The sequence below is a fragment of the Ochlerotatus camptorhynchus genome, unplaced genomic scaffold (genome assembly GCF_037179485.1).
Source record: "Ochlerotatus camptorhynchus isolate MF236.1 unplaced genomic scaffold, CSIRO-AGI_Acam_v1.1 ptg000082l, whole genome shotgun sequence".
Classification (NCBI taxonomy): domain Eukaryota; kingdom Metazoa; phylum Arthropoda; class Insecta; order Diptera; family Culicidae; genus Ochlerotatus; species Ochlerotatus camptorhynchus.
In genome coordinates, this window is record NW_027040572.1 from 1503070 (window position 1) to 1529018 (window position 25949).

The 25949-nt window shown below is 40.6% G+C and overlaps 1 protein-coding gene across 1 annotated transcript in view; it reads left to right on the top strand.

Annotated features, from left to right (window-relative positions):
* knockout (Stork-head domain-containing protein knockout) overlaps positions 1–25949 on the top strand; it is a 467593-nt gene that overhangs the window by 19745 nt on the left and 421899 nt on the right. Inside the window, exons 2-3 of the mRNA XM_065217988.1 lie at positions 4866–5228; positions 5823–6774. The gene's annotated coding sequence lies outside the window, so the exon portion shown is untranslated. The remainder of the gene's footprint in view (positions 1–4865; positions 5229–5822; positions 6775–25949) is intronic.

Here is a 25949-nt window from a genome sequence, read left to right on the forward strand (position 1 = left end):
GTTTCAAGTCATCATCAGTTGGGAGCATTACAAACCCCAACATTGTGATGTTACGCAGTGTATGGCCATTGCACCAAAAACTGCCTTATGAAGACAAACTACGGCAAGTGTGCTGGAACTCACTCAACTGCGTCCTGTGAGCAAGTTGATTACATCGAGCCAACGTGTGTCAACTGCGGTGGAAACCACCAAGCCTCCAATCGCGGATGTCCCAAGCGAGTGGAGTTCATTAATATCCGTCGGAAGGCTACAATCAACAACCAGCTCGGTCGCCTCCGTAATCATCGTTCGCCTCCTGTACTCACGGAAGTCCAGTACCCAGCCCCGTCGACATGTTCCGAACCTAGCCCCGCTTCCACTCAACAAACAACAAGCCAATCCTGTGAGTATCCAAATGGTTCCCAACAGTCGAACAGTTCAGCATCGGTCCAGCCAAATCCAGGTTCATCCACCGCCCCTGGTTTATCATACGCTGGTGCTGTCTCAGGTGAACCTGTCGAAGATTCTCCGTTCACCTCGGAGGAGTTTGTGACGCTCGTGGCCGAGGTCATCATCGTCATGCGCACCTGCAAGACTCGATCTGAACAGCTACATGCTGCCCTGTCCATTGTCACTAAGTATAGACCGGGAAGCCATCAAGATCGTAAATTGGAATGCTTGCTCCTTGAAGAGCAAAAACATCGAGTTTGTTGACTTTCTCAACGAACGGCACATCGACATAGCCGTCATCACCGAGACGCACTTGAAGCCCGAGCTGAACGTCTTCCTTCCTGACTTTCGGCTCGTAAGGCTTGACCGCAGGAGGGGGAGTGGCCGTCGCTGCGAGATGAAACATCAGCTGCCGGCTATTACCAAGCTTCTAGCTGAAAATTATCGAAGCCATCGGATTTGAGGTGAGCACATCGCTTGGTCCATCATCGTGGTCTACTGCCCCAAGCAAAACAAGATTAGGGATGGCTCGGCCGCAGACCTCCGAAGAGACATCATCAAGCTAACATGACGGTGGCAAAATTTCATCATCGCTGGCGACCTGAACGCCAAGCATCAAGCCTGCGGCAATAGTCGGCGAAACCAGAACGGCACAATCTTGTGCAACGATCTGCAGGAAGCCCACTACAAAATCCTGTGTCCGGACACTCCCACCTGGTTGAGTCGATCCGGAGCTCATGCCACAATCAACATCTTCATCAGCAACATCTCTCAACCTATCGCCTATCAGGAACTGAGCTCGGACCACATCCGATGGTGGCCGAAGTAGGTTCCTCGGTCTATAAGTATCAAGTTTCCCGGCGAAATTACCATCGTGTCAACTGGCAGCAGTATCAGCGCTGTGTGGACACAACAATCGATTATGACGTCCTACCGGAGTCGTTCGAAGAAGTCGATCAGTGTCTATTAAGCATCGAAGAGGCGATATCCCGTGACAGCCCAATCAAAGATCTTATCAGGCTCCGTAACACCATTCGTAGGCAGTTCCAGTGATCTGGGCTGCCTCACTTGAAGACCAATGTCAATAGGCTAACCAAAATTATATAGGCCAGGATGGTGGAACTCAGAAATAACGATTTTGCCAACAAAATTCGCTCTCTCCCAGATTGTGCAAAACCATTTTGAAAGATGACCAAAATTTTGAAAAATAAGTCGAGACCGATCCCTCCGCTTTCCTCTGTTGACCAGAACTCGAACCCATCCATACTCATAACCCCAGTTGAAAAGGCCAATGCTCTTGGCCAACATTTTGTGATTTCACATAATCTTGGGCAAACCATAGTGAACCCCCATGAGCCTGCCGTACTGGAGGCAATGTCTAGAGTCGCTGACACCCCCGTAGTAGTGCATGATGATAGTAGAATATCGGCTGATGAGGTGATAGCAGCTATTAGAAGCACTAAAAACATAAAGGCTGCTAGTATGGATGGTGTAGTCAACCTCGAGTTGAAAAACTTGAGTATTGACTTTTTCAACCCTTATCTTACCCTTATCTTCAACAAATGTTTGGAGCTTGGCTACTTCCTTGCATGCTGGAAGTTAGCCAAAGTGATTCCAATACACAAGCCTGGCAAAGATCCTACCAGTACCAAAAGCTATCGCCCCATCATTATCTTTTCCATCTCGAAGCTATTCGAAAAGTTGATATTCAGCCGACTGCTGGTGTTTTTAAAGGATAATAATATCTTTCTCTAAGAACAATTCGGGCTTAGGAAAGGCCACTCTACCATCCACCAAATCGCACGGGTTACTAACATCATCAAGCGGAATAAATCCGTTTCCAATGCATCTGCCATGGCATTGTTGGACGTCGAGAAGGCGTTCAACAATGTCTGGCATGATGGTCTAGTGAACAAGCTGCATCGATACAACTTTCCGATCTACCTCGTGAAGATCATCAAAAACTACTTGTCGGGCAGATCATTCCAGGTCTACTTGAACAATGTCCCCTCTGATACGTTCAACGTTGATGCAGGGGTCCCCCAGGGTAGTCTGCTTGGGCCTATCCTATTCAACATTTTCACGTCAGACGTTCCTCCCCTGCCGGGTGGTGGTATCCTGTCAATATTCGCAGATGACACCTCCATCATCTATAAGCGTCGAGTGATCCGTGCTCTGGGAATTAAAGTACAATCCGGCCTGGATGCTCTGTCCGACTATTTCAAGAGCTGGAAGATTTGTATCAATGCAGCTAAAACACAAACCATTCTGTTTCCACACTCAAATTCACCTCGGTTTGTTCCACCTGCTAACGTCAAGATCCATCTTGATTGCACTCCCATTGAATGGTCGAGTGAAGTAGTCTACCTTGATCTCACCCTCGATAGCACATTGCTATTCCGATCCCATGTTGACGCCGGCTATTATGTATGGTATGCCAATCTGTGAGAGTTGTGCTAAGTGCCACCATCTAAAGCTTCAGAAGATCTTAAACAAGATCCTCAGAATGATCCTTAACAGTCCACCGCGAACTCGTAATTCTGAGATTCACCACCTGGCCGGTCTTCAAACACTCGAGGAGCGAAAAACTTCCACGCTGGAAAGGTTCAGAGTCGCCTGTCTGCGAACAAACCACCAGATCATTCGTGATTTGGCAACCTAGTTTAAGTTGTTAGGTGGGTTTCTGTGCTCAAGTAGCTACGTTATCAAATTTTTAAATTCTAACGAAAATAAGCCCTTAAAAGGGTATCCTCTAAATTAGCGGTAAACGCCATCATTACATAAGAATAACCAATTAACTAGTACAAAGATGAAGAGCCAAAAGCTAACCGATTGAAATGTTAAACCAAATGTTGAAACATAAAAAACCAGAAAATAAACGTAAATTTTACTTCTACTACTACTGCATCTTCCATGCTATCACACTCTAACACCTGGTTGCTCTTCTCCGCTGGATTCGATGGGTTTGTGTCCGGAACCGATTATGAACGAGGGGTCTGTCGTAAAAACTGACAGTGAGTATGGCAGAGTTTTTCACAGTTGACCTGAAAACTGCGAGAAACTGCACGTCTTGCTTGACAGTTGGTGTGTATGCAGAACGGATAAGTTTGAAATAGAAAGAATAAATAGGATGGATTGATATTTTGTGCACGTTGGGATGATCATGTAGTGTCGTTTCCCCTGGAAAATATCGAATACGCCATTTTGAAAAACTAAGCAAGAGTCAAAATGGCCGAACAGCTTTTGTAAACATGACTTCTCTTGATGATTTCTAGAAATTCTAGGCTCGCGCACGCAAACCAACATCCTCATCGGGTAGGGAAAAACTTTCCCTATCCGATGGTTATGTTGGTCTGCATGGGCGTGCCTTGAATTCCTAGAAATCATCGATAGAAGTCATTGTTTACAAAAGCTGTTACGCCCTAATTCCAGCTCTATCTAGAATTGTGCTAAGTTTCATGGAATTCTGAGAAGTAAAACCAAAAATTTATTTCTGTGTTCGCTATTTGGCCTGGAACTGCTAATTTGCAATGTTTACAGATTATTTGAAAGCAGAACTAGTATCAATTGAAGTAGAGCAAAATTTAACTTATTATAGCTTAAGAATCTAGCAACATAAAAGTTATAGTAATGACCCAATTTTGTCGACCCCTCGCGTATCAGACTTTTATTTTTCAATAATTTATCATTGCCGTAATTCCAAATCTTTCGCATTGGATGGTTGCTTAAGGTATAGGGTAGAGAACTACTTCGGCCTAATTGCCCATTTTGGGCCTATCGAGCAGAAAACTTCAAATAAATCCATTAATAAGCTACCGAACGAAGTCAATGAGAACGCGTGGTATGAAGGTTTGCACCTATTATTCCCAAAAACAAAAGAAGCGCTCCGACCGAATCAATTTTTAACTTCATCCGATAGTCCGAAGTGATTTCAGTGGCGTTTCAATGGCGTTTCAATGCGTTAGGCCGAGTTTGGCGTCAAGAAGCAGTGTTAGACTTTTGACAATATCTCAACGATTGGTTGCTTTTTATCAAATCTTACAGTACGTACGGAAAGGTAAATAAATTTGAAAGCCATCAGTAATAATAACATTCCGTTTGGTACTAAACTGCGCTGGATTAAGAAAGACTAAGTTCGGGTTGTACTTAATAGGCCGGAAATGGGATAGTTAACAGTAGTTTGGTGAAATAAGACCACTGAAAAGCGCATGGGTTTCGTCGAACATAAAAAAAAAGGTTTTCAAAAAGGGGACTGCAACATCGGGTCACTACTGACTTTAAATGCAATTTCTAATCCAATAAAAAAAAATGCTGAGATGCACTGAACATCCCGAAAAATCTACCAACCACCAAATCAAAACCAATTCCCCGAAACCAGCTTCAGATTGGAATAATTGAATTAATTATATGTCCTTCTATCGGTTCTCCTTTTACAGCACCTAAAAACTCGACTGCATCAACCGGCAGATTCCACTTGCATCAGGATCAAAAAAAAAAGGAACACAACCTTCAGCAAACTGCACCGCGATAACACAGAAGCCAGAGTGCAAACATTGCATCGCATACAGTTTTGAATTACGACTCACCGAGCTCTGGTGGCCACCATTCCGAAAAGCTCGCCGTGGTTGGGGAAAAAGTTGCAAAACCGGAGCTGCTGAAAAATTTCTTAAACCGGTGAAAACAACAAACACACAAACCGAGCCAGTCCGAGAAGAACCGGCGCGCCACCACCACGGCAGCTCCCAGTTGCATTCGTATGGATATGTGAACAGCCATTGGACGACCGGTGGTGGCAAAAGGTAAGGAAGAAATCCAGTTTAGTTTTTAAGCCCTCCACGATCGGCGCAACTAAGCGAACAACCTTTTTGACTTATTCACGACGACGACGACGGTCGAAACGAAGATCAATTTCGCTAACCGCCACCCGCCAGCCTCCGCCTCATCCTCTGAGCTTCTAGTGCATGTGTGTGTATATGATCTTGTGTCTCTCACCGGCGAAGGTACCTACCCTTCTGATACCTCCTCTTATGGCTGGCCAGGGCACATTCTTTCGCTGATTTATGCATGCTCAAAATAAGGCGCATTTTAGCACGGGTGGGTCGGTGATGGGTTCTTAGAGAAATTGGGAATTGCGCGATTTAAAAAAAAATTAGTCTCCAAGTTTTTGACGGATCATTCTTAACTGGGTTTATGCCAAATGGAAAGGAAACCAATTGCGACTGTTATGCAATATTCGTGGGACATTTATTAGACTTATTTGGACTCTATTTTTTATGTTCGTTTAACCTAACTTCCAGCCTTAGTTTTATACTCAATTCTGTAAAAAAATGTTTTTTCTTGTTGCAATTTCGTTATTTCAAGTAACATTCCATTTTCTCCCCCGTTTCTTACAGCAACAACAAAAATCTGTATTCGCACATAGCTCCACTGCAACCGAAAGAAGGAAGCGTGAAGCGAGAAAAAGCGCCAGGACCGGTTGATTCCCAAAGGCGAGCGATCGCGCACACACACACATTCTCTCTCGCAGATTCTTCAGGTATTGGTTGTTGATCCCAACTGGTTCTAGCGATTCCTCCGCACAGTGTACGATCCTCCCCAACGTGACTTGGACTGGAACCAACCCAACCAACACACAACATTGATTAGAGTGAGATGGACCGTGAGCTCAGGTTCTACATGATCGCTCCTTCACCGGTCACCGTCGATTACCAATCGGGCTAAAAAGTGTATCTAATCACGGTGAAACAATTGCAATTGCAGTGAAAAGTGAAACATTTAACCTAACGAAAAAACAACCGGCTATTTCTGTCTCGCGATTCGGTGGTACTTCAGAGGAAAAAGTGCATGTCAATCCATAAAACCGAAACGAAATGTACCCATAGTTGAAATAGAAACGTTTAGCGCCGTTTTGATGTTTTTTTTTCGTGAATAAAACCTTCGGATCGGTTGGTTTAGTAGGAAAGAAGAAAGTGCTGCACAAAGCTGCTTTTTTTTAGGAAAAACAATAAAAAAAATATATATCATCTCAAATTGCGTGCGTCAGCGTTGTGCGGCCAAGTGCTGCAGTTTATGTGTGTTTTCACTTATGTTGGCTGCTCACGTTGGCTGGCAGTAGTTTTTGGAATTAACATACCGCCAACTGGAGACGAACGCGAGTTGGTGGGCAGAAGAGCAATTAATTTGCCTACCTTCCTATGAGTCGGGGGTTAGAAAACGGTTTTTAGTCGTTTGTTTGTTTTGGTGGACCACAGAGTGCAGGCATTTCCGACGTGAACAACGGAGTTCATGAATACTGCCACCATCCGGGTTACTTTCGAGGAAACGCACCTTGTGGAATAAAATCAAGTAAGTAGATCCGCCAGGGAATTCCGTTGAAGGAAGACTTTTACTGTTCACTTTTCACACCTATGAAATAACGCAAAACAATTTGTTTTCAATTTTCCTATACACTAATTATAATAGGGGAATTTACGTATTCTCGTCAATCTAAGCAGCGTCTGCACTTCTACTAGCATTTTCTCAGCGTCACGCACATATATGATGTGTCTGTTTGTTTACATTCATCTGCTGCTTGCTTTTCTATCCATTCCAATCGACAGAATTTTTCAAAACGTTTTGAAAGCGTTTTTACAACGCTCCAAACTTCTCAGGTGAGTGTGACTATTGTCGGCAGCCTCTTTTTCTTCGGCAACCTTCCCATTAGAACTGCGTGTTAACCAGCTGTTCTATTATCGGCAATTCGAAATCAACCCCATTTTGTAGTGCGTATGCTTTAGTTGAAGAAAAATGTAGCATTACTGGATTGCTCGATCGTTCAAATATAATCAGATTGAAGCTGAAAGGCTAAACAATCGTTTGGACACATTCAGGGAAGTGCGTTGATGGGAAAACATAGTGAAATTAACGTTTAAATTTTGGTTGCCGAAAACAGTCAATGGGTGCCGAAGCCAACATTTACCCTGTATGCATTGTTTTTTTTTAACTCTTTATTTGTTCCAAATTCAAAATAAATTACATTTCATTTTAACCTAGGTGCTCCAGTTACTACAGTAACTTACCAGCCTTAATTGTTATGATATATAGCTAAGTCTTTTTACATTGTTCATGTCCTGGCAATTCAACATTTTAAACAGGTTTTTTAAACCTGCATGTCAGTATAACAATTGATATCTTAAAACTAAATCTTATCTAAGTATAAAGGGAATTAATCGATTTTTGCCTGAAATTATTAATTATTTTGTTGGACATTTGTTATAAAGTCTCAACATTCGAAATTCTATGTACCTCGGTAGTACTGTACCAGGGAGGCAACTTCAAAATCATTTTCAGAACTTTCCTTTCTTTTGTCTTTCTGAATCCTTTGAAGTGCTTTTTTCCTGGTAGTGCAACAACTAGACCATATTGGCACAGCGTAAAGCATGGCCGGTCTAAAAACTTGTTTAAATATTAGAAGTTTATTCGTCAGGCAAAGTTTGGATTTTCTGTTTATAAGAGGATACAAACATTTAATATATTTGTTACATTTGGCTTGAATGCCCTCAATGTGATCTTTAAAAGTTAATTTTTGGTCAAGTATTAATCCAAGATATTTCACTTGGTTTGACCAGGAAATTGGAACTCCGTTCATAGTGACTATGTGACTACTACTAGGTTTCAAAAACGAAGCTCTAGGCTTATGTGGAAATATTATAAGTTGAGTTTTGGAAGCGTTGGGAGAAATCTTCCATTTTTGTAAATAAGAAGAGAAAATGTCTAAACTTTTCTGCAGTCTGCTGCAAATAACACGAAGACTTCTTCCTTTAGCGGAAATGCCTGTGTCATCAGCGAACAAAGATTTGTGGCAACCCTGAGGCAAATCAGGGCGGTCCGAAGTGAAAATGTTATACAATATAGGCCCAAGAATGCTACCCTGAGAAACTCCTGCTCTAACAGGTAGTCGATTAGATTTGGAATTTTGATAATTTATCTGCAGAGTTCTGCCAGTTAAATAATTTTGAACTAATTTCATAATATAAAGTGGAAAATTAAACTTTTTCAATTTAGCAATCAAACCTTCATGCCAAACACTGTCGAATGCTTTTTCTATGTCTAGAAGAGCAACTCCAGTTGAGTGGCCTTCAGATTTGTTTGAACGAATTAAATTGGTAACTCTTAAGAGTTGATGAGTAGTTGAATGCCCATGGCGAAATCCAAACTGCTCATCTGCAAAAATTGAGTTCGTATTGATGTGAAGCATCATTCTATTCAAAATTATCTTTTCAAAAAGTTTACTTATTGAAGAAAGCAATCTTATTGGACGAACGCTAGAAGCTTCAGCTGGATTTTTATCCGGCTTCAAAATTGGAACAACTTTTGCATTTTTCCATTTATCAGGAAAGTATGCCAAATGGAAACATCTGTTAAATAATTTTACCAAGAAAGACAAGGTACTCTCTGGGAGTTTTTTGATGAGGATATAGAAAATTCCATCATCACCTGGAGCTTTCATACTTTGAAACTTTTTACTTATAGCCCATACTTCGTCCAAATCAGTCCCCCAGGAATCATCAAAAATATTTTCCCGAGAGAAAATATTCAGAAAATCCCGAGCAACCTGATCCTCAATAGGACTAGTAAGACCCAAACTGAAATTATGGGAACTCTCGAAGGGTTTGGAACTTGGATGTAATTTAAATACATTATTTTCAAAAGTTTTGTTCCTCAGGACAGAGAATCGCTTTTTAATTTGTTTTTGCCCACCAGATAACTTTCATGGCAGGATCGCGTGTTCTTTGATATTGTCTCCTACGGACATTTTTAAGATGGATCAAGAGCTGAAGATCATCGTCTATTATAATTGAATCGAATTTAACCTCGCATTTTGGTACTGAGGCAGCTCTTGCTTCAACTATAGAAGTAGTCAGAGATTCAAGAGCATAATTAATTTCATCTTTGGTTTGCAAAGGAATGTTCGGATCGAAGTTATATTCCATAAATGTTCGATATTGCTCCCAATCAGCTCTATGGTAGTTGAAAGTAGAGCTGTTGAGATTACAATTATTTCTTGGGATATTTCAAAAGTTACTGGAAGGTGATCAGAACCGAAGTCAGCATGGGTAACCAATTGGCTACAAAGTTGACATTAATCAGTTAAGACCAAATCAATAGTCGAGGGATTTCTTGCAGAAGAAAAGCATGTTGGGCTGTTTGGATATTGAATAGTGTAATAACCTGCAGAACAATCATCAAACAGAATATTACCATTGGAATTGCTTTGAGCATTATTCCATGAGCGGTGTTTTGCATTAAAATCACCAATAATGAAGAATTTAGACCTATGACGGGTAAGTTTCTGGAGGTCACCCTTGAGACAATTCTTTTGCTGGCCTACGCATTGGAATGGCAAATAGGCAGCTATAAACGTAAGTTGTCCAAATTTTGTTTCAACAGAAACTCCCAAAGTTTCAAAAACTTTGGTTTCAAATGAAGAAAGAATTTTATGTTTGATTTGTCTATGAACAATGATGGCAACGCCACCACAGGGTCCATCCAGACGATCATTTCTATAAATCAAATAATTTGCGTCCTTCTTAACTTTATGGTCAGGTTTAAGGAACGTTTCAGTTATAACGGCAATATGCACGTTATGAACTCTCAAAAAGTTAAATAGCTCGTCTTCATTATCTTTAAGAGATCGAGCATTCCAAATTAAAATATTTAATGCTTCAAAATCAATTACTGAATTTTAAAGTCATGACAATATTATTTGCAAATTTTACCCCAGTTTGAATAGCATCAAACATGGAGTTAGATTTAAGCATATCAGAAATCATGTCAATTAATGAATTCTGTAAAAATTCCATTTTGGGGGCAGTAATGCTTCCTAAGTCAAAATTGTCAAAATTTCCGTTAGAACGTTGGTTAGTATTTTGATTTCTACCCGCTGCAATAGCAGCATAGGTAGCTCCATTAACTCGCTGAACATTGTTAGCAGCGAGGGGAGTAGGTACAGATGAAAAATTTGAAGCAGGGGTGATATTTGTACCTACGGGTACGAATGTAGAATTTGTTCCTCGCTGACCGTTGTTAACAGCAGAGGAATTTGTACCTGGTCGGAAACGTGGAGCGTTTCCTACCTGTCGGTTAGAACGAGATTGTAGGATCGCTTTGCGAGTCTTACATTCCCAAAAATTGGATTTGTGGTTTTCACCACAATTTGAACATTTAAATTTTTTAGGATCTTCCTTCACAGGACAGTCGTCCTTTGCGTGAGAGGAATCACCACAATTCATGCATTTAGCTGGCATGTAGCAATTTTTAGTTCCGTGACCCCATCCCTGGCATTTACGGCACTGGGTGAGGTTTTGGAAATTTCCTCCAGTCTTCCTGAAGTGTTCCCACTTCACTCGGACATGGAGCATAAGGCTAGCTTTTTCTAAGGCCTTAAGGTTGTTTAGTTCACTAGACTTGAAGTGAACTAAATAAAAATCATTAGAAATCCCGTTGCGCGAATCGCCAGGACGGGATTTCATTTTCATTTTGATTACTTGGAGTGGCACAACTCCAAGTAATTTTGCCAGTTCATCTTTGATCTGATCCAGGGATTCACCACTGGGCAGTCCTTTCATGACAACCTTGAACACACGTTCAGTTTTGGTGTCGTAAGTAAAAATTTTTTGCTGCTTCTCAGTAAGATACTTGAGAAGACATTTAAATCCGTCCAAGGTTTCAGCCAATACACGGCATTCACCCCGACGTCCAATTTGTAGTGAAAACTTAACTTTCAAGAAATTCAAAAGATCCATGCGAAGAGCATGGAAATCGGAAGTGGTTATCACAATAGGGGGAATCTTTTCCTTCTTGGCATTAAGCCGGGAAAGTTTACTAGAATTTTTCTTGGATGATGGATCAATCTCATCATCCGTGAGCAAATCAAATTGATTACTCAAATTAATTTCATCAGAAGGGGGGTCAAGAGTTTGCCCCTTTCTTTTGCGTTTAGGCGCCATGGCGGCAGTAAATTTTTATCCAAATCGACTTCCAAGCAGATTACTATAAGAATCTGAAGGAGCGAAGAGGAATTTTCCAAATCGACATCCAAGAAGGATTACCTTGGGTAGGGTCCAAACAAGGATCGAAGAGGAATAAGAGTTGAACAAGGTAGAACATTTTTTACAGGTTGAGCACTGAAAAGTGCTGTTTAAATTTGTTGTAGCTTTAGGTAGTAGTAACACTTCCTTCAGCAAAAAGCAAATAGATCCGCACGGCAAGAGAGCACGATGCGGACTGATATATGCATTGTTAATGCTACTATAATCCTCACTACGATTTATAAAGCTTAAAATTATTGAAACACCGAGTAAATACAACTCTTCTCAAAAGGCTGTTCTCCAACGACCACCGTAAAATATATTTATATATTCATTCTAAAAATCTAACGGAAGTGCCTAAAGCATCGATCGTAAGGCCTCGGCAAATTTGATGGATATGTCAGGTGAATTATAGCAGTATTTTAAAGATCATTTAATTCATATGGCTGTATTTTGTGATTGAAATATTTAAGTTAAATCCATCTACGGCAGGGCTGTTGCCGTATTTGAGCTAAGTAGTCGCATTTTCAACGTAGGATTACGTCTTTCTTTACTATACTAGGGGTCACAATAAGAAATCAAAAATGAGTCAAGTAACGAAAATGGGGGGTGTTTTCAAACGCATATTTCTCCAAAGCATTAATGTGAAGTATGCCATGCAATATGCCGTTCAACGGCGAATTTATCCAGTAATTTTGCGGCATATAGTACAACAAGTAAAAACAGTAAAAAAATGTTTTAAAAAAAAAGTATGAGTTTGTACCCAAGACACGACCGTAGATTTGACGTAGGATTCTTAAATCGTTATAACTGAAAAAGTTCGATAAGTCTGAGATTCGGAAGCAATTTGAGACTTCTGTTTTTGAGGTGCTCCATGTAGCCTATCCTGGACGATATGTTTATTTGTGGTCCTGAAAAGGACCGATGGGTTGACAGTTTGGAAGCCAGCATGCTTGTGGAATTATTTCCTCGATGTTCTTGGAGATGATAGCGATGCTCATGCGTTTCACCTGGATCGATTAGTGAACATTTTGATGAAGGGCGCTAGCATAGTAGTCCTCAATTGATGTTCTTGGTGAATTAATACGTTACAAACATTGTACATCTTTGTTTCAGAGGGATATAGTCAAATGTTCTACCTTGTCTTGAAGACCCTTCTCCAGCATTCCAACCAGTAGATAAAGCAATGTTATCTCAAGCCGTTCTGATTCTGTCTCGGAAACATCGATTTCTTTCAGCATCAGTTTTCGGCTGCTTCTTCGGAGGTTTGTCCGCTTGCAGTTCCTTTGCACGCTTACGTGATCCGCGCTTGAATTGTGTAGCCAAATGCTGCTACATAGCTATATCAATACACTTGCAAACAATTTCTCAAATGTCACTTACTTCACACTACAATTGTAGACATTTGAAGAGATTGAACTGCCCAAAATAAATCTGTGTTAGGGAAAACACATCAATCACAGAATCTGAGTATACCGGACGGTACGGTTATGCTTTTTAATGCTAATTTTAATTCCCTCTTATTAAGAAAACTCGGGAAGAATTTTATTGAACCAAAACGATGATTTTTAATTATCATAGCAACAGAGTTGCACATTGGAGCAATTTCCAATGGCGACCTTGATAGTCTTAACTTTAGCTTATTGATAGTCTTAATTTTAGCTTATTTGCACAAAAATTTCCTACCGATTTATGGCGTATTAAAAATTAAAACCCATCATCTTTTTGTTTTAAAATTGCACCCCCAATGTTGGCTTAAAAAATACATGGTATGTTAGATTTAAACATATGGGAATTGACATTGATGACCTTGACAAATGCATGAGCATGAGCATGAGCATGAGCATTACACTGATGCAAAATTTAAAAAAATTTCACTCCACAGTGCTCAAACGGTTCCAAATTGGGCCCTGATAAGCCTAAAATTTGAACTCATTTAGTGAGAAACTTACTTGGCACAAACCATTTGAAGTTTATATGGGAATTTCTTTGGAGAAACTATAATTTAGGTTCAAATCTATCTCAAAATTCACCAGTTCACTCTACTTTAGAAAATGATAGCAGAACTTTTTGAAAATTTTCTCAGCTACAACTTTGTTCAAGACCACTTTTAGATCAAATGTAAGGAACAAAAATTATTAAGGATTCAAGTAACTGATGTCTTATGATTATGCTCAATCAACTGTTCAGCAGGCAACATTGGTGTTTATGGTGCGTAGAATAGAGAACAAAATTCATGGCTACTATGTGACACTACAGAATACAGTGTTGTCCACTATACAGTTGCTTAATCTTGCCATAAGATTATCAATCTCTTAAACAATTAATAACAATTTAATTTGACATTTGGCTGAAAAACGATTTTCTGCAAAGTTGTAACTGATATAAATTTCCATAATAATAGCAATAGAATTTGTTAACAGTACAATATGTAAAAAGGCTAGAAGACAATGAACAAAAAGTTTTGTTTTCCCATAGTTATTTCCATATAAAATTCAAATGGTTTGTGCCAAGTCAGTTTCTCACTAAATGAGTTCAAGTTTTGGGAGGCTAATCAGGGCCCAATTTGGAACCGTTTGAGCACTGTGGAGCGAAAATTTCAAATTTTGCATCAGTCTAAAGAGCATGCATGAGCATGAGCATGAGCATGATTGACCGCCCACGGTTGCTACTCTGTTATTGCCAGACCAGCTGTAATTACACAGAGAACCAATAGACGATGCTTGGGACTAGCAATCATCCTCAATGTGTAAAAACTGGTGATCTCAAATTAGGCAATACCAGCGCCAGCCGCGCCTGAACGCAGGTCAAGAAAGGAATGGGTAGGAATGCGTTGACGTGACACTCGCTTTGATGGAAGCCGGGGAGTCCTCTGCACTTCCACGAGGAATCACAGGGATGTTGGGTAAGAGGGTTGGGTTTGCAGCAGGGTTCGTTTTGGTAAACGATAAGCTGAATTGACGTCCTAACAATCATATAACGCGAAGGAGCTTGGGATTGAACCTACGGTCTTCTGCTCAGTAAGCAAAAACTTTTGCCACTAGGCAGACAAGCTCCTTTTTAATCATCGAGATGCTGTTATCAGGCATGGACAATCATTTACATTCATTTCATGCATTCATTTACATTCATTTATCCCTAACTTTATTCATCAACAGAATTCCGCAAAATGATATTCAGTGCTTTTGTAGGTTTTCTTATAAGCTACAACTTTTGTCAGTAACTCAAATGTGTATCTCTTATGCATCACGACTTAGAGCGGGCAGAACTCGTAACTGTTTTTCAGTGAATGTAAAATATGTTTGAAATGGTATTGTAGCTAATAACAAAACCTACAAAAACTTCATACATCATTTTGCGGAATTCTGCCAATAAAAAAAATAGGGTCAAATGAATGTCAATGAATGCACGAAATGAATGTAAATGATTTTCCATACCTGGCTGTTATTACCATGTAGTAATGTTAAAAAATAAAACGATTGACGAATCTTAAATGTGGTTGGGCTTGAGATTAGACTCATTATGTTCTGCCCAGCAAGCAAAACCGGTTGCTCTAAGGCCACCGAGCCCCTCATATCACATTATAGCGTTACTCAAGTTTTTATAACTATTCAAACCTGGCACCGACGACAACGAAAAGATTTACAACACACACGATAAACAAGCGATCTTACCATACATTTTTAATATGAAAGGACATAAGACCGCGTTTTTCTGCTCAGTAAGCAAGCCACTGCTACTGACGATCTTTGAAATCCTAAAACTAAAAGCTACGAAAGAGTACGTAGGCCTTCATTAAGATCCACTTTCACGCAACGTTCAATGTTTCGATTTTCTCTTTACGAATGGTTCAGGCAATCATAACAAGCTATGACCGACGTGACGATTGCTTAAGACCTGGTTAAACAAGCTATTCAAATGAAATTACGTTCTCTAATTCAAACAACGAATCAAACAACGCATGTAGCGTTAAATCTTCTGTTGCTTGCAAACATGATGAATCATGTTTTCTTTCTCGATTCTAAAACTTCTCGGAAAGCGAGAAAACCACCACTCACACACGTATAACCGTCCGGATGGCAGAGTGCTGGCGCTAATCCGGCAAATGCAGGCGAAAACTATGAAAGTGAATGCACGCACAAAACAGAGAACAAACTTGAAACACAACCGTATCCAAAGGCGTTCGAAACTCAACTCCGGTTTTGTACTCAAGTTATTAACTAAAGAGAAAGTCGACGAAGAGAATCGATCAATGTTACTTAGGACCTAATGCAATGTTTGATATATATATATATATGAAAAACTAATCAAAATAAATGGACAACGTTACACCTTTAATTCAGAATGATAACTAAAACCCCAGCGTTCTCAGTGATGAATTTCATTATTTTCCCGGCATGTCCAGATCTTCCAGAGGATCACCATTGTCTTAAGAAACATTTAATATCTATGTTTTAGTCACAAATATCCTGGATCAAATAAAACTAATGGAACATGTATTTTTTCAGAACTCGTTTTTATAATATATGTGAGATCACCATTATTTTAAAGTGCCAAATGCAGAACAATTTAGTTTAAAAACCTCTGACAGAGTGCTGATTAGAGTAGTATTTAAATGCCAGAAATTTACAGAATTGCGATGATTACAGTAATGCTGAGAACATCTTGTATTAGTAAAAGTAAACATCGCAACGAAACCACATGGCAACCACAATCCCCTCCCGGCCAAATAGTTTTTTAATCGATAGTCAAAACACACTCCCGCGAAAACAATTGTAAAACAATCATAAATATGCTCATAAAATGCAAAAATGTGAAAGTTCGTTACCCGGAGCAACTTCTCAAAGGTAAACAACTGAACGCAGCACCTCGCCGTCTGTCCACCTATTCAATCATGCGCTGGAGTTATGCTTGAGGGGTGGACTTTCTTTGCCCGTGTTCGGCGCCGTGTTTAACATTTTAATCTTAATTTGATTATACCGTTTAAAACACACTACTGATGAGACGGTCGGTGGTCGGTCGGTTCGTCCCTCTGTTCCGAAGTAAAAGCCCCGAGCACGAATCTGTAGCAGATGGACCTCCTCCACTCGAAACGCAGGCTCGTCTCCCGATGGCCAAGGTTGGTAGTTGATGTTGGACTGTCGTTTTATTTCACTATTAGGAAATAATGATTTGATGACCATCCACAAGTGGTACAAGTCTTATTTGACTACGGCGGTGGCGGCGTTGGTGGGTGATGAAGACGATGTTGATGGCGATGATGATTCTGCCGGAGGCACTTGGAACTGGTGACCACCGGTGCAAAATATTCGTTTTAAATTAGCACCCCCCGGATAATGGATGGTAAAAGTCAATCTGATTGATCTTGATGGGCAGAGGAAGAGCCACCAAATCAGGCGTGGGGAGAAGTCGTGATGTTGGACGTGTAATAAAATATTGAAACATAATTTCCCATAATGAGCCTGTGTCATACCTCGAAACGGTTTGATTTCGCTTTCATTTTTTGTGTGTGTCTTGCCTGCTGGTGTGTGAACACAATTTAGGTTCAACAACGTTACAGAAACTCACTTCCCAAGCCGTTTATCCGTTTACCAATCAAGATAAAACTTTGAAACTTATTCCAGCGCCATGATTTGCCACACTGTTGCATGGCGATGGGGATGGGAAAACTGGAAATCAGCACTCATTCGAACAAAGCACCGATCTGGTTCAGACTTTTCCAAAAGTGAGTGAGAGAACAATAGTTAAGCACTTGGAGTTCAAGTAAGGTGCTGGGAAACACATATCCAATATATGCACACTGACTGCATTCAACTCGGCAGCTGAGCTGGAAAATACTCACATACCTACTTTATACGCTTGCGTTGTAAGGTGATTTAGTTTCGGCACCATTCACAAAGACGACGAGCCCTGATATGCCTGGTGCTGGGGTGTCTGGGAGTGGGCGGGGGGTGGGGTATTATTGTCGGAAAATCTGGAGCAGTGAAAACGACCAACAACGACGACTTTTAGATCAGATCAACTCAGTGGATCATGACAATTGGCGGCTCACGCGGCTAATGAGTATCTCACGGGATGTGTAAAAAAATTGCAGAAAATGTTTGAGTGTGTGTATCGGGCCACTGCCACTGATGGGAAGCGAAAATGTTACTCTGACCGTGCCATCCCCGCTGGAGTGAAGGGAAAATGCGGAAAGTGATTAGACGAGGGATTTAATTGTTTGCATGCTGCCTGCATGGGCCACGACTTGAGAGGGTTGAGCTGAAGATGATCTCTTCTGCTGCTATTTCCTGACTGGTTCGTGTAAGATAGACGACGCTGATGACTACGTCAGTAGTGTAGAAGGTATTAGATTTTACAGCTGGCAGAGCGGTATCGTTTCAGCAACAATCGCAATTTGAGACGACCAACATTATTGCTTTATATGCTCCAGATATCACACGAGGCGCATTGAATGGTCTATTGTTACCTTCCGTCGTCGTCGTCATGCGGATGAGGTGTTTGAGTTTATTTTGCTGTGCGGTACTTCTTTTATTTTTTTTTTCAAAAGCGACCTTTGAATGACATGGGATTGCATGCAAATTTGTTTTGTTTTGGTATTATAACAGGTTAGGGGATATTACCTCTAAGAGTAGCGAGGTAATTAGATAAAAGCAATATGTTTCACTGAAGTTGTTTTCTTTGCGATTACTACTCAAAAGCTCCTCATAAAGATCCAAATATGTTGAGTGATTTTTTGTCGCTGCTTAGAATAATGACAATACGAACAGCTAAAAACTCTTTGACAATTTTAACTGTTTCTCATTACCTCATTTTCTCATATGCAAAGATGGAAGAAGCTTGTAACTACAGTGACAATTATTGCACGAAATGGGAGCAATATCATTTTTATTTCAGAGAAAGATTGGGTAGGTAAGTAAAGGTTAATTGCGGTCTTGCAGAAAATTGCCATTGCATCAGCTATTCGATGATTACATGGAAGTTACTTGGTCTAGGAATACCAAATATTTTGCGATTATCTGCTTTCATACTGTATTTTTTTGAAATAACCGGAAGTGCAATGATCTTCTGAAACTGCCAGAACTTCTATTTGAATGTTTCCACATTATTCCGATATTCTTGAATTACCTATAGTTCTCTGGAATTATTTGAAGTCCCCAAAGTAGTTATCGTATTTTGCCTGATAACCTTAACATCTTTTGAGTTCTTTGGATTTTCCTGATATTTCCGGATCTTATTTAAGTTCTCATAATTTTCCTGAAATTAAACAAAATAATTAATGCAGCATAGGTTTTCACTAAAATCCCCAAAATTTTCCTGAAACTGCCCTTAAGTTATAGAAACGAATTCTTCGTTGCATTCAAATTTCCCTAGAAGTTTAGAATTTTCTAATGTTTAAAGTGCTATACTGATAAGGGTTGTTATTACCGAACTCTTTTTGGGAGTAGCAGTATTTTGATTAACTGTGAGGTTCAGTACCGGTAATACCGGTAAATTACCAGTACCAAGGGATCTTAAAAAATAATAAATAGATAAAAATTAGAAACATAATTTATTCAACTGAGTCCGTTCTTGTGCTCTCTCACTCTTAAGGTTACTTCTTAACGTAAACTTAACCTTAACTCAATAACCTAAATATGTTCAAGCGACTATAACAAAGAAATCATTTACTTATTCAATCTTCTGAATATCCGATTAGCCTGAATATTTAACTTAGAAACATGCGAAGCAAATTCAACGCATCGTCTCTGATGTGAGAATGGATATTAATCACGAAATCTCCAGACAGAGAATAGTACAAACAGTGCTTTCGTGGTAAATTTAGAGCTGGTTACGCACTGCTTTTGTATATTTTCACTGAATTTACTTCAAATCTATATGCCCCTTTAAGGATCGTCTATAATCGTACACACAAAACTGGATTTCGTGTAAAAGTTGTCTGTAATCAGTGCAACCAGCAAAACTTTAAAATACAATTTTTTTTGAGTATTGATTTTACAGTTTAACGGTGGATCAAAACGATACGATGTTTATGTCCGACGAATTTCAAACTTATACATATTTTTAATACTCTAAACCAGAAATATTTGCTACAATTTTTTCGATAGTGATGGAATTTCCATCAAAACCCCACAATATTTCTGAATGTTTTTTAAACATTCCAGAGATTTAAGGAAATATGAAAAATTCTTGAATTCTTGAAAGTTCCAGTAATAAATTAAGGATTTACTGCTTTAAAGATCTCTGATCATCCTTCACATACTCTGAACAATGAACATTAAAAAAATAATGAAAGTGCCTAGAAATCTTGAAACTTCTCTAAAGTTCTTAGAATTTCTTTGAAGATCTTAGAACTTTGCTGATTTTTTTTAGAAATTCCCATAGTTTCTAGTTACATCCAATTAACTGCTCTGAGGACCTTCTCCGATGTTCTTGAAGCTACCCGGAAGTTTGTGCAGTTCTCATAAAGTACTACACGTGAAGATTTTCCCTGATTTTGTTTTACTATGTGTCCAGTTGTCTAAATTTATCAGCAGTTTTCTAGAATTAAGTTTCTCGAAGCTTTCCAGAATTCGTGGAGCTATCCCGAATTTAAAGAAATTATCATTTGCATATATGTTTGGACTTTCCTGAAGTTAGTGGGGCTGTCCTTAAGATCTCTGAGAATGTCTGAAGGTCTCATGACCTAGCTTGTTTATTTACTTTTTATTATTATTATTATAGTCGATCTGACTTGGTATTCTCAACTAAACGCTTAAATCTAAATGTAGTGACTCATTGAAAATTAAAAATTGGCCGACAACAAACGATAACGAAATCTGGAGGCAGTGATGTTAAAGTCAAAAAGGTCGGATACTTCGTTGAATTGATGGTTGAATCAATGCGATAAAGTTGGTTGCATGTACTACTTCCTGTAGCAAGGCTCTCGGACGGAGTGTTCGGGCAGGTGCTTACAGATTAATTTTGACCAGTAACATCATATTCTGCGAGCAAGACTTTAGCATCGAAGACGGCCTGCGATACGTTTCGTCGCTCAACAAGAGTATCCAAACCCAGCACACGACAGCATACGGTGGTAAATTCAGTGGGTCACTCCAAGGAAGATAGCGCAGTGCGTATCTGATGAATTTGCGTTGAACAGCTTCGAATCGTGCACTCCATACTGCTTGGAAGGGATTCCAGACAACAGTAGTGAGCGTACCAATGAACAGTAAATCGCTTTTAAATATAGAGGATCACGGAATTCCATGTCTGAGGTTCATGGAAGTTCTATAAAGTATCCACCAGTATTTTCTTTTATTCATCGTATCTTCTTTAAAGTTACTAAAACATACGTGGATATCCTGAAGTTCTAAGGATGTTTCTAGAACTGCCCTGAAAAAAAAATTGAACAGTCCTGAAAATTTCTTAACATCCGGAAATTTTTTGTAGTTCTTTGAATTTATTGGAGCATCTGTAAAGATTCAGAAACTGAGCTATTTTAAGTTCCATGATATTCTCTTAAAATTTTAATTTATTGAACTTCTTAAAAATTCTCGATATTTTTTAAATTCTAACTGCCTTAATATTCTCGAAATATATTTAAAGCTCTTTCCTAAAGCTCCCGCAAATTTCCCTGTTGTTTATGGATCTTTTTCGAAGTTATTAGAAAAACCACAAAGTTCACGAAACTTCCCTTAAAATATTTAAACTCAATTGAATTAAAATAAAATTTCAAAACTTTTGAAAACTTCCTGCAATTGGAACAGTTCTTGAAATCGATTTCTAATCAAAACCGAAAGGCTTATATATGCGGTGTTTTGAGTAGAACTTTTTGCCATGATGATTTTGAAAAAAAAAATGTTTTTACACTTAAATTCAAAAATGAGATACAAAATGATTGTCTTGGATTTTTGGTATATTTTTCTCCAATATTTTTAGAAATTTTAAACCGTATTTTTTTTTGAGCGGATAGCTTCCCCATAATTGAACTTACAAAGAGTTATCAGAATTAGCATGAAATTCTCGGAGCTTCATTCTGTAATTTTCCTGATGTTTATGATACTCCCAAATTCTATGGAGTTTTCTGAAGATTATTCTTGAACATCTGTGAAGTTCATGCAGTTTTTTCTCTAATGAATCAACCGGCTATTAACTTTTCATTTTTTTTTTAAGTTTTAGGAATTTCAAATTTTCCAATAAATTTTCGGGTGTTCATGGAACGCCCTAATTTCGCAAAACTTTCCTGAAACTCTCTTATTTTTTTAAATAGTTTTTTTTAACTTTGATAGGAGATTTCTTGAAGATCTTTTAAAGTTCTTGAAATTATAATGAGAGAGAGAAGGATTAGTATTTTCCATTTAATTCCATTACTTTATTTGCTTATCCTTGACAGATACGCGTATTTTGTCTACAATGTGCAGACTTCTTCAGTGTCTTGTACTAATACTCGACTGAAGAAAAACATCGCATTTACCGAATATATATTAACACAGGTACATTTTCACTTAGAAACTAGGTAAACTTAAATTTAATTTTCTATAGGAACAGGTACTCCGCTGCTTACTCGTTGATGTGTCTTAGGTAGTAACTTGAAAAGCCATGTGTGTCCGTTTCCTTGATCCCTGTTGAGTAATGTTGAATTACGTTGTTTGTTGATCTCGAGGCTTTCTGCAACATCCAATTTCCATGGTTCTCTGCTTCTCTCTCATTATACAGGTATTCAACTAAGACGCCCACATTCATCAGGATTCTTGAAATTGATGCAACTGTGATGAAGTTCTCTGATCTTCATCAAGCTCTATTTTTTTTATTTCATGGAGCTGTCCAGAATTACTGAAAATGCTTTAAAATGTATTTAACATCAAAAATTGAAATTACATTTACTTACTTACTTAAGGGTCCTGTGCACCCCAGGGCCCAGGTCAGATTCCTATCGATTTGCTTAATTTCCTTATTGAGGCTCCGCCGCCATGAGCCCCTGGGTCTGCCTCTGCTGCGATGTCCTGCCGGATTCCAATTCAGCGCTTGCTTGCAGATTTCGTTTCCGCCCCGTCGAAGTGTTTGACCGACCAACCTCCATTTTCGCTCTCAAATTTCTGTTGCTATCGGCTTCTGAAGACATCGACAATGGAGCTAGGCATTCGAGATCCAGTTTTGAGGCCACCAGACACGAATTATATACCGCAGGCATCGGTTGATGAAGACCTGCAGCTTTTGAGTGTTCTCCGCTGATACACACCACGTCTCGCTGGCGTATAACAACACAGATTACACGTTCGAGTTGAAAATTCGGATTTTGGTGCGTTGGATCTCCATACGTTTCGTAAACTCGCAAAGGCAGCCCTAGCCTTCTTGATTTGTGCACCTATGTCGCTCTTGGTCTCGCCGTCCGACGCTATTTGGCTGCCAAGATATTGGAAACTTTCGACTTTCTCCACTGCTTGCCCCGCTACCGTAAAGTTGGAAGGGTTGCCCGTGTTGATATCCAATGATTTGGTCTTGTTGACGTTGATGGTGAGACCCGCCGCAGAGGTGCGTTCGGGTAGGTCATTGAGCTTACTCTGCATATCAGAGCGCCGTTGTGCTAGTAGAGCAACATCATCAGCCAAATCGAAGTCGTTGAGATGCTCCATGGTGATAGGCTGCCAAAGCAGCCCACGGTTCGGTACACGGTCAATTGCACCTACCATGATCTCGTAGATTACGATGAGAAACAGTAGCGGTGATAGTATACATCCTTGTCTCACACCAGCGACTACCCGGATAGGGTCGGACAAGGCTCCGTTATGCAGAACTCTGCACGTGAAAGCCTCATACTGCGCTTCGATGAGGTTGACGATTTTATTCGGGACTCCCTTGCGTCTCAGGGCACCCCACAGATTCTCGTGATTGCGACGGTCGAGAGCTTTTTCGTAGTCAATGAAAACCAAATAAAGGGACTCTTGGAATTCATTGACCTGCTCCAGTATGATGCGGAGCGTGACAATATGGTCCACACAAGATCTTCCGGCACGGAATCCTGCCTGTTGCCGTCGGAGAGTCGCGTCGATCTTCTCCTGTATCCGATTCCGGATAACTTTGCACAGAACTTTGAGAACAATACACAGTAACATGATGCTTCGCCAATTGTCGCACACAGTCAGATCCCCCTTCTTTGGGACCTTCACTAAGATGCCCTGCATCCAATCGGCCGGAAAAGTCACGGTGTCCCAGATATTACAGAATAGTTGATGCAACATTTGTGCGGATAGCATGGGGTCAGCTTTGAGCATCTCTGCTGATATGCGATCGACCCCTCGAGCCTTGTTGGATTTCATGCTTCGGATAGCTGCTTCAATCTCCTGCAGTGATGGGGCCTCGGATTGACACGAGTGATGCGCCGCACCCTAGGCGGTTAATGCTGAGATGTTGATGGCTGATTGGCCGTCGAAACTTGAAGAAGTTGTTCGAAATGCTGAAACCAGCGTTTCAGCTGGTCAGTGGGGTCGGTAAGCAATTGTCCAGTCGTGTCTTTCACTGGCATCCTCGGGTTCATCCTTGCTCCACTCAGGCGTCGTGAGACATCGTAGAGGAGGCGTAAATCGCCAGTGTTTGCGTCTTGCTCCCCTTCGTCGGCCTGGGAGTTCACCCACGCTCGCTTGTCTCGTCTGCAAGAGCACTTGATTTCCTTTTCTAGAGCCGAGTACCGTTGACGGGCTTCGTTGTTGGCTCCTCTGATTCTCGCCCGCTCTATCGCGGCTTTTGCTTCTGTACGCTCCTCAATCTTCCGCCAGGTTTCATCTGTGTTCCACTCTTTCCTCTGGGTGCGCAGCTCACCCAAGTTGTTCTCGCTTGTTTCTATAAAGGCATTCTTGATGGCCGTCCATTGTTCTTCTACGCTGCCACCTTCTGGAACGTCCGCAGCTCGAGTCTCAAGTTCTTCAACAAAAGACCTTTTTACCGCTGGATCTTCAAGTCAGCGTGTGTTAAACAGCCGCCCGAGTCTCTCCTGCCGTCGCTGGATCCGCGCCATGCGTAGGCGGATTTCGCCGATTAGAAGGTGATGGTCAGACGCGATGTTGGCGCTGCGTTTATTCCGGACATCAAGAAGGCTCCGTCTCCATTTTCGGCTGATGCAGATGTGGTCGATCTGATTTTCGGTATGTCCATCACGGGAAATCCACGTGGCTTTGTGCACTGGCCAATGGGGGAAGAGCGAGACCCCGATCACCATGTTGTTATTGCCACAAAATTCTGATTTTGATGTCACCCTTTGGAACCTTATCCACGACGTCATTCAGTTGACTGTAAAAATTCTCATTGTCCTGTAGCTCGGCAGCATCGGTTGGCGCATAACATTGGATTATGGTAAGGTTACGAACCCGTGTTCTAAATCTGGCAACGATTATCCTCTCATTAACAGGCTCTCACTTGATGAGCGCAGCACTTGCCTGGAGTAGGAGACCAACTCCACGATGGCGGGGAGCGTTTTCACCTCAAATACCAGAGTATAGTAGTACCTGTCCCAACGGCAGTTTGTGTTCTCCAAAGTTTGGCCAACGAACTTCACTCAGTCCCAGGATTTATAGCTTCATGCGTCGCACCTCGTTGGCGAGTTGTGCCAGTTTACCCTGCTGGGCTAACATCAATACATTCCATGATCCAATTCGTGTCCGTTGTATTGCGCTAAAAGTCGTTGCCGTTAAATCAGTTCGATGTATATCTCAGTTGGTTTCTGTAACAATTGTAAAGGTTTCAGGGACAGTAGGTGGTTGGCCTAAGGTCTCCTATCCACCGTGATGGGGCTGCCATCTTAGGTGTAGCTTCCGGGGAAGAGCATTTCTTATTCAGCCGCTGGATGCCAGTCAGACGCTGTTTGAGCCGCACCTCCATGAACAGACGCTCGGGTTGGCGAAGCATTTCCTCTATCACCGTGCTATGGGTACCGCGTCAGTGTTCGCGTCGCACCTCCTCACTCTGCTATTGTTGGATTGACAACATTGCCCAGGCTACGCCAACCAGCTGTTTCCATGTTTCAGCTGGCAGTCTTTTGTGATCATATGACTCGTGGAGGCGTGAGGTAGGAACTTGTGAGGACCGGAGCTTGGTATATCGCTCCTTCCAGATTGTAGAAATTACATTTAGCAGTACCGGTTTTTCCAATGCCAGTGCCGGTATTTCGGTACCAGAAAATCATTCACTGCCTACTGAATGTCCCGTCTAATCAACTGGTCGGCGCTCTTTTTTTCAGTTAACGTGCCCCGGTCCCTTGCAAATTGTATTGCAAATCTTCATTCTAGTGTGAAACGGCAACTTCTAAATCCTTAGCTACAATGAACAACACAGTATCATCTGCAAACATATTATAGTCACAAAATCGTAAAACTCGTCGAAAGTGGTTAATAAACATAATAAATAAAAGAGGCCCTAATACACTTCCCTGTGGCACTCCAACTTGTTTCCACAGTTTCAACCACTCTTTCTGCAAAT